This window comes from Pinus tabuliformis, chromosome 1_1, assembly GCF_031772625.1.
Source record: "Pinus tabuliformis cultivar Carrire ecotype Pingquan chromosome 1_1, CPIR1, whole genome shotgun sequence".
NCBI lineage: Eukaryota > Viridiplantae > Streptophyta > Pinopsida > Pinales > Pinaceae > Pinus > Pinus tabuliformis.
In genome coordinates, this window is record NC_142297.1 from 242527938 (window position 1) to 242541802 (window position 13865).

The window sequence follows — 13865 nt, forward strand, 5'->3', positions numbered from 1 at the left end:
CTCTCAGCCTCCAAGTGGAAGCAAGAACTGACAGAGAGAAGCCACAAGTCAAAACAAAAGCTGACTCATCCTCTCTGCTTACATCTATATATGGATCCCTCATCCCAAAGATACAGAGGCTGGAATTTTGTACTTTGCAGAGAATTGTTGTTGGTTTGAGATTGAGATTAGTGCATTGGGTGATTTATGCTTTGTTGGAGGTGAGGAAGGGATTCCTTTGTTGGGAGGTAGATGCTGGATCGGGATTCACTTGGTTGTATCTCCTCTTGGACTTTCATATCATATCAATAAAACTATTTGAGTTTCTCCTACATGCTATGTATCAATGATGTTTTGTTATATTTGCATGTTTAGCTTAATCTGATCCTAAGCTTTTTATGAATGTAAATCTATATCTTCGTGTAGTTTCTCTCTTCTGTGATCTTGCAGGAATTTGGTGAAGCTGGGCCAGTAAGGGAGCAGGGAGCTGGGAGCTATTGAAGAGAGGAGTGATTGGATCAACAAACTAGCGCAAGACACAGGTTAGTTTATCCTTCCTCTTCGTTTACATTTCATAAAGAAGAATACTCAAGTAGTTTTCCTTGTTTGTTGCTAAGGCACTGTCACACCTTAGAGTGGGATAGGGGCGTTCTGAATAGATACTTTTCCCAACAATAGAATGGCGACTCCGTTGGGGATCGTATCTAGTTAGTTTATTTGTGTTTCTATTGTTGTTCTTCTCATAAACTTAGGAGTGGTGAATCGAACTGCATTTGCCATTTACAAATGCAAAGTAGAGATCTGCTATTCTAGTCCATTCACTGGGCCTATTTATGATCTGAACAGCTGATCCACAAATGCTCTAATTTCCCTTTGTGATAGCTCTTAGTCCTCCTTTAAATCATCCCTCTAATTGTACCTTACTGATAGCTTTTATCCGGCCAAAAACCATAGATTAAACTGCAAACCGTGACCCAGAACCCAGAGAACATTCTTGTTTCTGCTTCAGCGCAGGCTCTGTGAAGAGGTTCTTCATTTCAACGCAGGTCCCGAGAGGGCTACCTATGCTGCAATTCAGTTTCTCTGTGCAACAGGTGCGCTGATCAGCCTTTGCCCTGTGCAGCTGTGGTTCTTTGCTCCATTTTGTTCAGTTTTATCTCTGATTTTTGCAGCCTGTTATCAGTGTGTGTACCTATCTGAAAACCCCTTTTATTTGCCTTAATTCCGCCTCAGTTGTATAAAAGAAACTGTATTTGTTTTTGTGTATTTGTTACATCATTTGCAGTTTCCCATTACAAAAGTAAACTAGTCATACTGTCACCCTTAGATCTAGACCTGTCGTAAGTGTCGTTTTGATCTTAGGAGTAAATTTGTTTGCTGTTGACAGTTGATTGCGCTTTTACTTTTGTCTTTTGGTTTGAATTTGTGAATTTCTAGTGTTGAAACAAGTGTTTACTTCAAAATCATAAAGTGTCGTAATCGTCTTTTTGATTTAGAAAAGAAGCTTGTTTGTGTTTTTCACTTGAAATCGAATTCAAGTTTGTACAACAACTTTCTTTTTAGGCATCAATATTAAGAAAGTGAAAACAAATACATGCATATGTGCATTTGCATTTTGACAGTTTGTATGGTTTGATTTAGGAAAAGTACATTTACAGTGTGCTCTATGCTCTTTGAGAAAAGATTGTGTCTTTCTTTTCCCCTTGTAGCTAGGATTTTCATTGTTGAAAAGAGATAAGAGCTTGCATATCATCTTTAGACTGCATTTAGGAATTGTATCTACATCTCGTGGTGATCCAAAAAGGCAAACTTCTAAGAAAGATCAACCTAAAATAAATTGAATGAACTTAACAACGCATTGGAACTTAACGCACAACATAGAGGTCTAGGGTAGAGACGTGTTCCGGCATCGTAAAGCCTGGTAACTGTTGTCCTCACTGTTGGTTGGGTGATTCCTCCACTGTGAGACGATAAGTGCCAGTACGGATTGTGCTCCCACGTACCGTCGAGTATATATTGGGAGACCCCTATAGGCATAAAACCTTTATCCATAAGAAGCCGTGTCGGCCACCCTACTGATCGCAATGCACTAAACACAGCATTCGGGAAGATTGACCGCCCGTACCCTAAAAAGTATTATGCGGTTTTGCGATTGGTTTGGCACACCCTCTACCTAGATCTCCAGAGCAGTCCCTTTCGTTCCTTTTCATACTCCTTAACGGAAAAGGTCCATCTGAGCACTTGTCACTTCAGGCTCATTAAAAATCGAAGGAGACTAGAGTCATCTTTTGCTTTTTCTCGACTCTTTAAAATTGAAAAAGCAAGTTGTGTCCAAGCGTCGTTAAAATTTATTTTAAATGGAATATTCCTCCCCTTTTTCCTGCGTTGATCTTTAGGTTGAGAAAATGGAGCCTACCAACCAAGGAATTCCCCTTGGTGGAAATCCTAGTCCCTTCTCCTCTTGGGGAGATGTTGGTGCGCCCCATATGGCCACATTGTCGCTTCCAGGACTTACAATTGGCTTGCCAGTCTGGCTCTTCTCAACCAATGTCGTTCAAAACACCACTATTCCTGAATAGTAAAATCAGCAATTAGACGAGTCCAGAGTTTCCCACCAACCTTCTACTTCCTCTAATACTTCCTCTCTTCCTTCCTCTTCGCTTGACGGGACTGGTAAAGCTAAAAACCAAGTTCCTAAGGAGAAGAAGGAAAAGAAGAAGAAAGAGAAAAAGAAGAAGGAGCCAAAGGCAAATAAGGGAAAACAAGTGTCGTCTAAAGAAAATCCACACACAGCACTGACTAGGCCTAAATCGCCATGTGTCATTTGTAGAGGAGATCACTTTCACAGAGATTGTCCTTGCATCCCTCGGATACTAAGGGACTGGTCTCCTCGTTTGCACAATCCGGTGTCGTCAACCTCTGATAGCCATGTTGAAAGCACACCGTCAACTAGCGAAAGTGAAGTCCCAGGACAAAAAGGGAGGGCTAGACCTCCCTATAGACTGTGCGAAGGCAACCATGCCCTCCACCGTTGTCCCTTCTTAGACGAAGCTAAAAGAGTTTTGGATGATCGTCCGGTTTCACCGCTACGACTTCCTCCTGGATATAAAAAACTCTTGCCGAGTCCTTCGTTAGTTGAGAATCTAGCTGGCCCGCTCAAGTGGTCAGCTGAAGCGTCTGTCATTGAAGATAAACCAACTGAATCCATACCATATGAAAGTCAAAAGGTCAAGGCGGCAGTTGACCCGGTTTTGCCTTCAGAGGTTTTATTTTCGAATGATACAGTCACTGAAGAGGATAAGGATGACACCGTCTAAATTCTCTTCATCAACACAGACTCCCACGAACACGGGGGCAATCCACCCATTCCTTTATCGCAGGAAGGAAGTTCGTCAGAGCCATACCCGGCCGTCTACTCGGTCCCACCTCCAAGCAACCTAGTTGTATCTTTCGACTGGAACCAACTAGGCAGACCCCGTTTGCCAGCAAGCATACCATTCCGAATTATTATTCAAATATACAGAATGGTCATGGTTGGCACCATCATTGATGAGGGGGCATCTGTGAGTATCCTTTCCTCTATTGCTTGGAAAGCGCTTGGTTCGCCATCGCTTTTGCCTGAAATGAGAAATCTGACAGGCTTTGATAAAGGAACCAGTCGACCTTTAGGGATCCTCCCCAATGTGCCCATAACATTGAGAGGGAAGACCGTTCAAATGAACGTGATGGTCGTTCAAGGACCCTTGGATTATAACCTACTCCTTGGACGAGACTATATATATTGCATGGGAGCCATCGTCTCCTCACTCTTTAGAGTAATGTGTTTTCCGCACGAAGGAAGAGTGGTCAAGCTCGTAGACCAGCTTTCATTTCCCGGATCACGCATCGCAAATAGTCATATACCATCCCTAAATGGTCTCTTCACGCAAGAAATGTCTCAACCCACAGTCCGTCCTCCCGATGAGCGCGAGTGATTCGGAAGGATATGACTGGAACCCAGGGGGCATGCGTCCTGGACTGCTTCAGCAGGAAAACTTTGGGTATAGGGTAGGTTTCCGCGGGAGAATATGACTAGTCTGTACCCCGCCCATGCTGGAAGAGGGTTATTCTAGAATAAGATTCTCTTGTCAAAGTTATGTAAGCTGGGTCGGCGCCGCTTACCTTTGTTTATCTCGGTAGACATCGTCGAAGAAGTGTTTTGTTTGCACCACAAATAAGACAGACTTTGAATAACCTGAAAGAGGTAGGCCTTTCCTGGTAGAACAAATGTTTTATTTGCAAATTGAGGGGTAACCTTGAAATCGTACTTTATACCTGGGGGCATGCAAACCTTTTGGAGTGCAAGCAAAGAGCGGTTATTTATCTGTTTTTTGGATTAGTCGTTTTCGAACTTGCATAACGAAAGGATGCGGGCCAAAGCTTTGTAAGGCGCAAGCTCCATAAAAAATGGCATCTTATATGAGACATTATTATCATATGACTGGATTATCGAGCAGTTTTAGCACATATTTCATGCTCGTTAAAAAATAAACATAAGACAGAGCAAGTGTTTCAATCCACGTTTAAGCTCGTTAAAAAATGAACTATCCTCCGGTAAATAACCACCGTGAATGTAACGTTATCAGCCATTAAAGCCTTGGTCATGTTTGCACCGTCACCTCCACTTTTCCATTGGCCGATCATTCACCTCCATTTGATTGTTTACCCATTTTGAGGAACAGCTGCGAAGAGTGATTTCACTATCCATCCTTGTGACCCTGCCGTGATTGGAAAATTCCAACCCTTACCTGGAATCATGTGCTGCCCGTTTTTATCACTCGTTCCTCAAAAGACGAGTCTTCTTTAAGCTCTTTTCATCTGACTCATAAAATATGAAAAGATTGCCGAGTTTTAGCCTTCCAGCTCATTAAAGCGACCGGAAGTGTTATCCCTCCTCTAGATTTTAATCTTTTTGGACCTGAGGGATTATTGCACAAAAAGATCGAGCGCTTGTTTTGTTCGGCTCGTTAAAACTATCGAAAATTCATCCCTTTTGTATTGTTTTATACTTTTTCGGACTTAAGGGATTAGATGACGAAAAAGGACTTCTGGAGTTATCTTTACGTACCTCTTCAGACTCCCTAAAAAGGAAAAGGACCGAGTTATCTTTGTTGTTAAACTCGTTAAAAACATTAATAGCGACAAACTTGTCTTTAGACAAGAACGAGTTTCACTATCGCTAGGCTCGTTAAAACATAGCGATGGATTTGGCCGAAGGGCAAATTATAGAACAAGCATATGTTATCCTCCTCAAGCTTGACAAAAATAAAGAGGTACTGGTCAGCAATGACTGGGGAAAAATTGGGAAGAAACTCAAAGAACCTTTATTGGTAGCAAGTCGCTCTTGAACATGACACTTCCACTCCGTGCCTGAGTCGGGTTGGGTTGTTTCATTCACTGGTCACATCACCGTGGTCTCGCCATACCATCCACCTTTGGGGTACATGCTACCAATCCATCATATAAGTGTCGCCGATATGTTCAAGAGAAGTCATCCAGAGAAGTCACCCGTGTCCCATCCACTACCATACATTATACTTCATTCTTTCATGACCGCCACCCTGAACCATATATCATCAGATCGTTTTCACCTCCATCAAAATCATTTGCTCCGTTCCGTGTCATTGATGTGGGATACATCAAGGCCCTCCTTTGACGGATCGCTTCTTGTTGACATCAGCTCATTATCCAAGAAGTTGATCTAGGAACACCCCCTTCAGTACTTTGAAGCTTGCATGCCTCAATGGCAAGTTTCTCACTTCCGGCGACAGGTATACATCAATGACCTTCGACCGAAAGATTTTGCATGGTGTTCAACGCCAAGTCCTTTATTCACACCATGTGAATTGTACTGCAGTACCTTGAGGGTCATTATCATTATCGATGATTCCTCTCGCGCTTGTTAACAGTTTACATCATTGACTGGTAATCAAGCGATGTCTTTCCATGTTCGACTTCAAAACATTTCTCACATGGATCGACTTGTACTTAGAGTGAAGATCAGATGAGATTGAAGACCCCGGATCTAGTTTCATCCATCCGGGCTGCGATATATATTCAGGAAAAATAAAGACATTGACATGTACAGCATTGCAGAACAGATAATCATCCTACCAAAAGGATGATGACTTCATCAGAATCATCAGTCTACCATCAGACAATTGTCTGTCCTATGTACATAAAAATGAATTTATAAAGCTGAGCATGGGAATGCCCGCCTCAGCTAGATCATGAAAACAGTATGAAAATAATGTATTGTATTGTATCTTATTACAGGTCTCCTACCAGCATTGAAAGAACTTCGGATCCTCCTAATAAATCATTTCACCCGATAAACGGCCTCATACTTTAGGGGGCAACTGTTATAGACATTTTTGTGCCTTATAGCTTTGAGCATGAAATGTCCATAATCCAAGGGATCCAAAGTCCCTAAAAGTGTTGTTCTTGCCCCTAAAGGAACAAGGTCAACCAATGACAGCTTCTCCCAGAAGTTCTCCACCAAAAACCACTCAGAATCAGTCAAATCAGGATCAATTCAAGTGCTCCACTACCTGCCTGCATTGCAAAGCACCCCAGTACACTAGCTAGGTGCATTGCAATGCACCTAAATGCACTACCAGGGTGCGATGAGCGAGAAATGCCAAATGGCAGTGTCATTCTGCGAGGTGTACAGACAATGGAAGCTTCCAGAATCTTCCTCAATGACACTTGCCTCACTGAGTTCGACCAAGGATGAGTAAGAGGCTCTCAGCCTCCAAGTGGAAGCAAGAACTGACAGAGAGAAGCCACAAGTCAAAACATAAGCTGACTCATCCTCTCTGCTTACATCTATATATGGATCCCTCATCCCAGAGATCCAGAGGCTGGAATTTTGTACTTTGCATAGAATTGCTGTTGGTTTGAGATTGAGATTAGTGCATTGGGTGATTTATGCTTTGTTGGAGGTGAGGAATGGATTCCTTTGCTGGGAGGTAGATCCTGGATCGGGATTCACTTGGTTGTATCTCCTCTTGGACTTTCTTATCATATCAATAAAACTATTTGAGTTTCTCCTACATGCTATGTATCAATGATGTTTTGTTATATTTGCATGTTTAGCTTAATCTGATCCTAAGCTTTTTATGAATGTAAATCTATATCTTCGTGTAGTTTCTCTCTTCTGTGATCTTGCAGGAATTTGGTGAAGTTGGGTCGGTAAGGGAGCAGGGAGCTGGGAGCTATTGAAGAGAGGAGTGATTGGATCAACAAACTAGCGCAAGACACAGGTTAGTTTATCCTTCCTCTTCGTTTACATTTCATAAAGAAGAATACTCAAGTAGTTTTCCTTGTTTGTTGCTAAGGCACTATCACACCTTAGAGTGGGATAGGGGCGTTCTGAATAGATACTTTTCCCAGCAACAAAATATTAAAATCTAGAGGAGGGATAGCACTTCCGGTCGCTTTAACGAGCTGGAAGGCCAAAACTCGGAAATCTTTTCATATTTTACGAGTCAGATGAAAAGAGCTTAAAGAAGACTCGTCTTTTGAGGAACGAGTGATAAAAACGGGCAGCAGATGATTCCAGGTAAGGGTTGGAATTTTCCAATCACGGCAGGGTCACAAGGATGGCTAGTGAAATCACTCTTCGCAGCGGTTCCTCAAAATCGGTAAACAATCAAATGGAGGTGAATGATCGGCCAATGGAAAAGTGGAGGTGACGGTGCAAACACGACCAAGGCTTTAATGGCTGATAATGTTACATTCACGGTGGTTATTTACCGGAGGATAGTTCATTTTTTAATGAGCTTAAACGCGGGTTGAAACACTTGCTCGATCTTATGTTTATTTTTTAACGAGCATGAACTATGTGCTAAAACTGCTCGATCTTATGTTTATTTTTTAACGAGCATGAACTATATGCTAAAACTGCTCGATCTTATGTTTATTTTTTAACGAGCATGAACTATGTGCTAAAACTGCTCGATAACATGGTCTAGTTTTTGGGTCATGTGACCGATTTTGTCTTGGTTACAGAACATTATATGTAAACCATTTGTTCTACCAGGAAAGGCCTACCTCTTTCAGGTTACCAAAGATAATCATCCTACCAAAAGGATGATGACTTCATCAGAATCATCAGTCTACCATCAGACGATTGTCTGTCCTATGTACATAAAAATGAATTTATAAAGCTGAGCATGGGAATGCCCGCCTTAGCTAGATCATGAAAACAGTATGAAAATAATGTATTGTATTGTATCTTATTACAGGTCTCCTCCCAGCATTGAAAGAACTTCAGATCCTCCTAATAAAGCATTTCACCTGATAAACGGCCTCATACTTTAGGGGGCAACTGTTATAGACATTTTTGTGCCTTACAGCTTTGAGCATGAAATGTCCATAATCCAAGGGATCTAAAGTCCCTAAAAGTGTTGTTCCTGCCCCTAAAGGAACAAGGTCAACCAATGACAGCTTCTCCCAGAAGTTCTCCACCAAAAACCACTCAGAATCAGTCAAATCAGGATCAATTCAAGTGCTCCACTAGCTGCCTGCATTGCAAAGCACCCCAGTACACTAGCTAGGTGCGTTGCAACGCACCTAAATGCACTACCAGGGTGCGCTGAGCGAGAAATGCCAAATGGCAGTGTCATTCCGCGAGGTGTATAGACAATGGAAGCTTCCAGAATCTTCCTCAATGACACTTGCCTCACTAAGTTCGACCAAGGATGAGTAAGAGGCTCTCAGCCTCCAAGTGGAAGCAAGAACTGACAGAGAGAAGCCACAAGTCAAAACATAAGCTGACTCATCCTCTCTGCTTACATCTATATATGGATCCCTCATCCCAGAGATCCAGAGGCTGGAATTTTGTACTTTGCAGAGAATTGTTGTTGGTTTGAGATTGAGATTAGTGCATTGGGTGATTTATGCTTTGTTGGAGGTGAGGAAGGGATTCCTTTGCTGGGAGGTAGATGCTGGATCAGGACTCACTTGGTTGTATCTCCTCTTGGACTTTCTTATCATATCAATAAAACTATTTGAGTTTCTCCTACATGCTGTGTATCAATGATGTTTTGTTATATTTGCATGTTTAGCTTAATCTGATCCTAAGCTTTTTATGAATGTAAATCTATATCTTCGTGTAGTTTCTCTCTTCTGTGATCTTGCAGGAATTTGGTGAAGCTGGGCCGGTAAGGGAGCAGGAAGCTGGGAGCTATTGAAGAGAGGAGTGATTGGATCAAGAAACTAGCGCAAGACACAGGTTAGTTTATCCTTCCTCTTTGTTTACATTTCATAAAGAAGAATACTCAAGTAGTTTTCCTTGTTTGTTGCTAAGGCACTGTCACACAATAGAGTGGGATAGGGGCATTCTGAATAGATACTTTTCCCAACAACACCAGTGGCAGACCATCAAACCTTATTTCATCTAGAAGAAGCGGGGTCTAGAGCACACTCTTCGTGGCCTCCAGCTCCTTCGGTATCTTGGCTGTCCCTTTCCACGGGGAGATGTAGGGGGGTAACTTTATCATTGATGATACTTGGGAAACATTCTCTGCCTCATCGTCCTGTGCTTCAATTTGGGCAATTAGGGCTTGCAAATCTTCCTCCTCTTCCTCTATTTCAATAGTGACAGCTTTTCCCTTCTTTGTCATTGATAATTGACTAACTCGTGGGTTCCATGGTGATACCTGGACTGGCCCCATTGGCTGCTTGTTTTCTTGTGGTTGCGGCATGCATGGGGAATTTGGTACCTCTGGTGCACCTGCTACCTCTCCAAGCTCCTCCTGGGTCATACGGGGCTCTAGGGTAACTTCTGTGAATCTCACTTTGGTTCTCGCAGCCTTCATTATGTCTACATTGTATTCGTTTGGACGTGTACTCACAGGTGGCAAGGTAGCTTGGTGCTCGTTGCTCTATACTGGCTCAAATCTCAAATAACTAAGTGTTACTTCGACGCTACCCCAAGGGATTTTATAGTAACATTTGAATTTTAATTCAACCATTCCCTCCACTTCTGAATCATTAATACCTTCTTAGTGGAAGATCATCCCGAATCTAGCTCTTAATTCCTGTCTTAATGGCCCGCCACCTGCTCCTTTTTGCCTTAAATTGGACCTCTTTTCATGAATAGTGACATCAATGGTCACCTCCCAGTCTACCCATGCAACATCACCACCCCTTATGCACGACCGCGACCCCTGTGACATACTGGCCCTATGTAGAACCTCACATCTGCACAACTCTCCTGCAGATTCGAATCTAGTCCCGCGCCCTCTTTCAACTTCCTAGAGCACTGAGATTGTGCTTCCTATAGATAATCAAGTCCTCGATGCGAGGCTTGAATTTTCCTACTAACCCGGGCCATGGGCACCCTTCAAATACCCTTGCATCCATTAGTGCATCATGTTTTTCCTTGTATGGTATGCTCCCCAGTTTAGTAAGGTGCAGTTGCAGCCATGATAGTAGGGTCACAACTCCTTCTAATACAGTAGCAGGGCTGGCTAGACTTGGTCCCATCATGCTTAGTTTTTCGTGGCCCATTTGCATGACTTTGGTTTCCAATTCGCTAATTTCTTCGTCCAATGTCACGCTTTTCTTCCTTAGCCATGCCCAATCTTCATAAAGTTTACTAAGTTTCAAGCTCCCTTGCTGAATGGCTTCCTGTAACTGCCTAATTCTTATACCCCACTCCTCACATCCTGTTATAACTATGGAAGTTGTGGTCTGGCGATTCTCCTTTATTTCATTTATACTTGTCGGTGTTGGGGTCATTTCTGTGCTCCAGTTTTTTCTTATGGTCTTATAGGCCCTTCAAACCCCTGGTATGCACGGGTCCCAGTCAATTCATCTTGTCTGGTGCACTCTATTCATGACCCCACGTATCCTTTTGAATGCTCTGTCACGAACTATTTCTGGAGTGTGTCACCTTCCTTGCTGCCGTGTTAGGTTTTGATTTTTGATCCTTAGTCTGGGAGGTGTTTGCATAGCACACGTCTGCACCCATCGACACAGGTGGCCACGAAAACTACCTCATCCTAGTTTTCCAACTTGCATTCATTGTTGGGGACTTCCAAATCATAAGCACATCTGTCTTATACATCTACACCAGTTTCCAATATTCTTCTGGTGTGTATTCCACCATCGTGCGGGTACCGCGTGCAACGCCCCTTCCAACACCCTGTGCCGTTGCTGTTCTGGTACCGTTCTTTCAAATTTGTCTAAGAATTCATCTACTCCTGTTACCCCATCATATGCTACTAGTTCCCTTACTTCGGTCGTCACGCACTGCAGTGATATAACCATCATGTTGCAATTTAGCATTGTCACTTCGTGTAACCAGTTCTGCTAGCGCTCTATTTCTTCATCTGAATCCGAATTACAGGAACTGTCATGCTCCCATGAGATTCTCCTATACACTGTCAGGTTCACCTGATCATGGTCTTGCACTGTTATCTGGTAAATGCAATCCAATTCATCTTCACTATCATCATCACGCACAGGTTCAGTATAGCACACTCCTTTGGCTGGATCCAGCGGATTTACTACGCATAACGACTTCTTTTTGAATATCATCTTTTGCTTCTTCAGGTTGATGACTCCATTCATATTAGCAACCCAGTCTATTCCTAGCAACACAGGATAAGGATTGTTGTCATCAACAATCTCTATTACTTCAAAGTCCATTTGTGTGCTCGCGCCTTCGATATCCACTGTTAGCCCTTGCAATCTCCCCATGGGCAAGATCTTTTGTTGGTTCACCATCCGTAATTGAATAGGAGACCACTGTAATACGAGCCTTCCCATGCGTTACCATGTCTGCTTTGGTAAGACATTCGCATCCGAACCCAAGTCTAGGATTTCCTGATCCATTTCATACTCGCCACTCTATGCCTTCAATCTCATTTCCCTCCTAGTGCGTAATGCATGTCTTTCCTGTTTCTGGAGTACCCGCGGTTCACCCAACACTGCGCACCTAGTGATCAGCTCTTGTAGTCCTTTAACTAATCTATTATCCCGCAACAACTTCATGCATGTCTCTAAAAAGGTAGTAAGCATAGAAGGATCCATTTCTGACCTTGGTTGATCCTTACTACCTGAAGTAGAGGCCTCCGTGAAGCTCTTCTTAGCTTCCATAAATGTCTCCTTTGCACGTTCCAAGTCAAACTCAAGTTCCTTTGTAGGTGCCTTATGAACACATGTATTTTCCTTGGGCTGCTTCCCCTTATCTTCCCGGGTAGCGTACCACTTCAAAGAATCATATTCACATTTGGGTCTTCTTCACGTGGTTCAGATGTCATCATTTGAGTATTTTGCATCGGAGTAGGCCAAAGTATCCCTTTCTCGTGCATCTGTATGATCAATGTAGGACAATCTACTGCTTCATGGTCGAATTGAGCACAGTATGAATAAGATAGTCTCGTCTGGTTGGTAAATCGCGAGCGTAGTGCCCTAGTCCTTTGCAGTTGTAATAGATTAACTGTCCACAACCCCTTCCTGGCCCCATTCCCCCTCATCCTCGACCTCACCCTTGAAATCCCACATGCGCCATCCCCGTGGCTGGGTCAAGTCCTCACGTTTCCATCTGCATTCTATATGTTGGGGTCCACTCCATCATTAACTCATTAGCTGCAACAAGTATGCTCATTGTGGCCCACTGATCTACAAAAATTGCAAAACAATTGTTGGGAAGTCTGTGTATACTTCTACAACAAATGATAGTTGTCCATCGTGTGCTTTCCTCCCACCTGACAGATCGCACACCAAAGTGCGGGTGCCGCACTTGGCCCCACCTGTGCCTCTGGTCTCAATAGCATTGGCCCCCCTCCTACCAAGTAGTTCACGAAAACTGGACATTGATCTTTGTCATGGCCCTGGCCCTTGCATTTTATGAATCAAACTTCTTCGTGCACCTTTCGCCAGGGTGCCCTATCCCGCTTCAAACTCTACATCTCCAAGCATAGGTTCTGTAGCTACGTGTGGATTTGTTGGACTCCAAACCCCAGGTCCTGTATCGGTATTTCATGCAACTTCATCGCCATTTCCAATGCTTATGCCTGGGTTGAAAGCTTTTGTTGTGACACCGCCATCCTTAGGTGTGGTGTCAAAGACACCACAAACCACACGCGGTGCTATGCATCTGTTACTCTCATATTAGCCTCGTGGATCGTACTCTTTAGCCTTTGATCTAGATCCTAGGTGGTTTTGCCTGCATCATGATCTCTTTAAACCCAATGATTGATTGTGTCTCTGACTTCGGCCAACTAAACTCTCTGTTCAGCACATTCTGGATTTCTGTTATTCCTGCATTTGGGTGATCATTTGAGTGCTTGATATACCATGTCAATGTGCGATCCTATAGCACGCTCACCAATGTGGCCTTCTTAATGTTGTCATCCACAACCCCGTGTGCTTCCCATATTTCTCTTACCATGAACCAGAATTGATTTGGATCATCATTCCCTACTCCTCTGAATACGGGTAGCTTGATCATGCTCGCCACGCTAAACTGCGGGTTTGGTGTAGGTGGGGTGGTTGAAGATGGATGTGAAGTAGGTGAAGTGGCTAATGGCGTAAGTGGAGGTGATAACTGTGGAATGCGTTGCCTTATAAAACTGACCGGACATCTAGGAGAAACCTAAGCGCGCTCTTCCTCGCTCTCTTGCGAAGGTGAAAGTAAGGGACTGTTCCCTGACCCTTCGATCCCTTTGTGGATCTTTCCACTCTATGTCATTCCACTCATTAATGTATTCGCACAACCCGCTTTTCACATAACAACATCTTAATCCAATTATTCAGGGATTTGATGTACCTACCTCACTGTCCCTTGAGAAAATGTCATTCTGCTTTGCTATAGCTCACGATCATGTCTA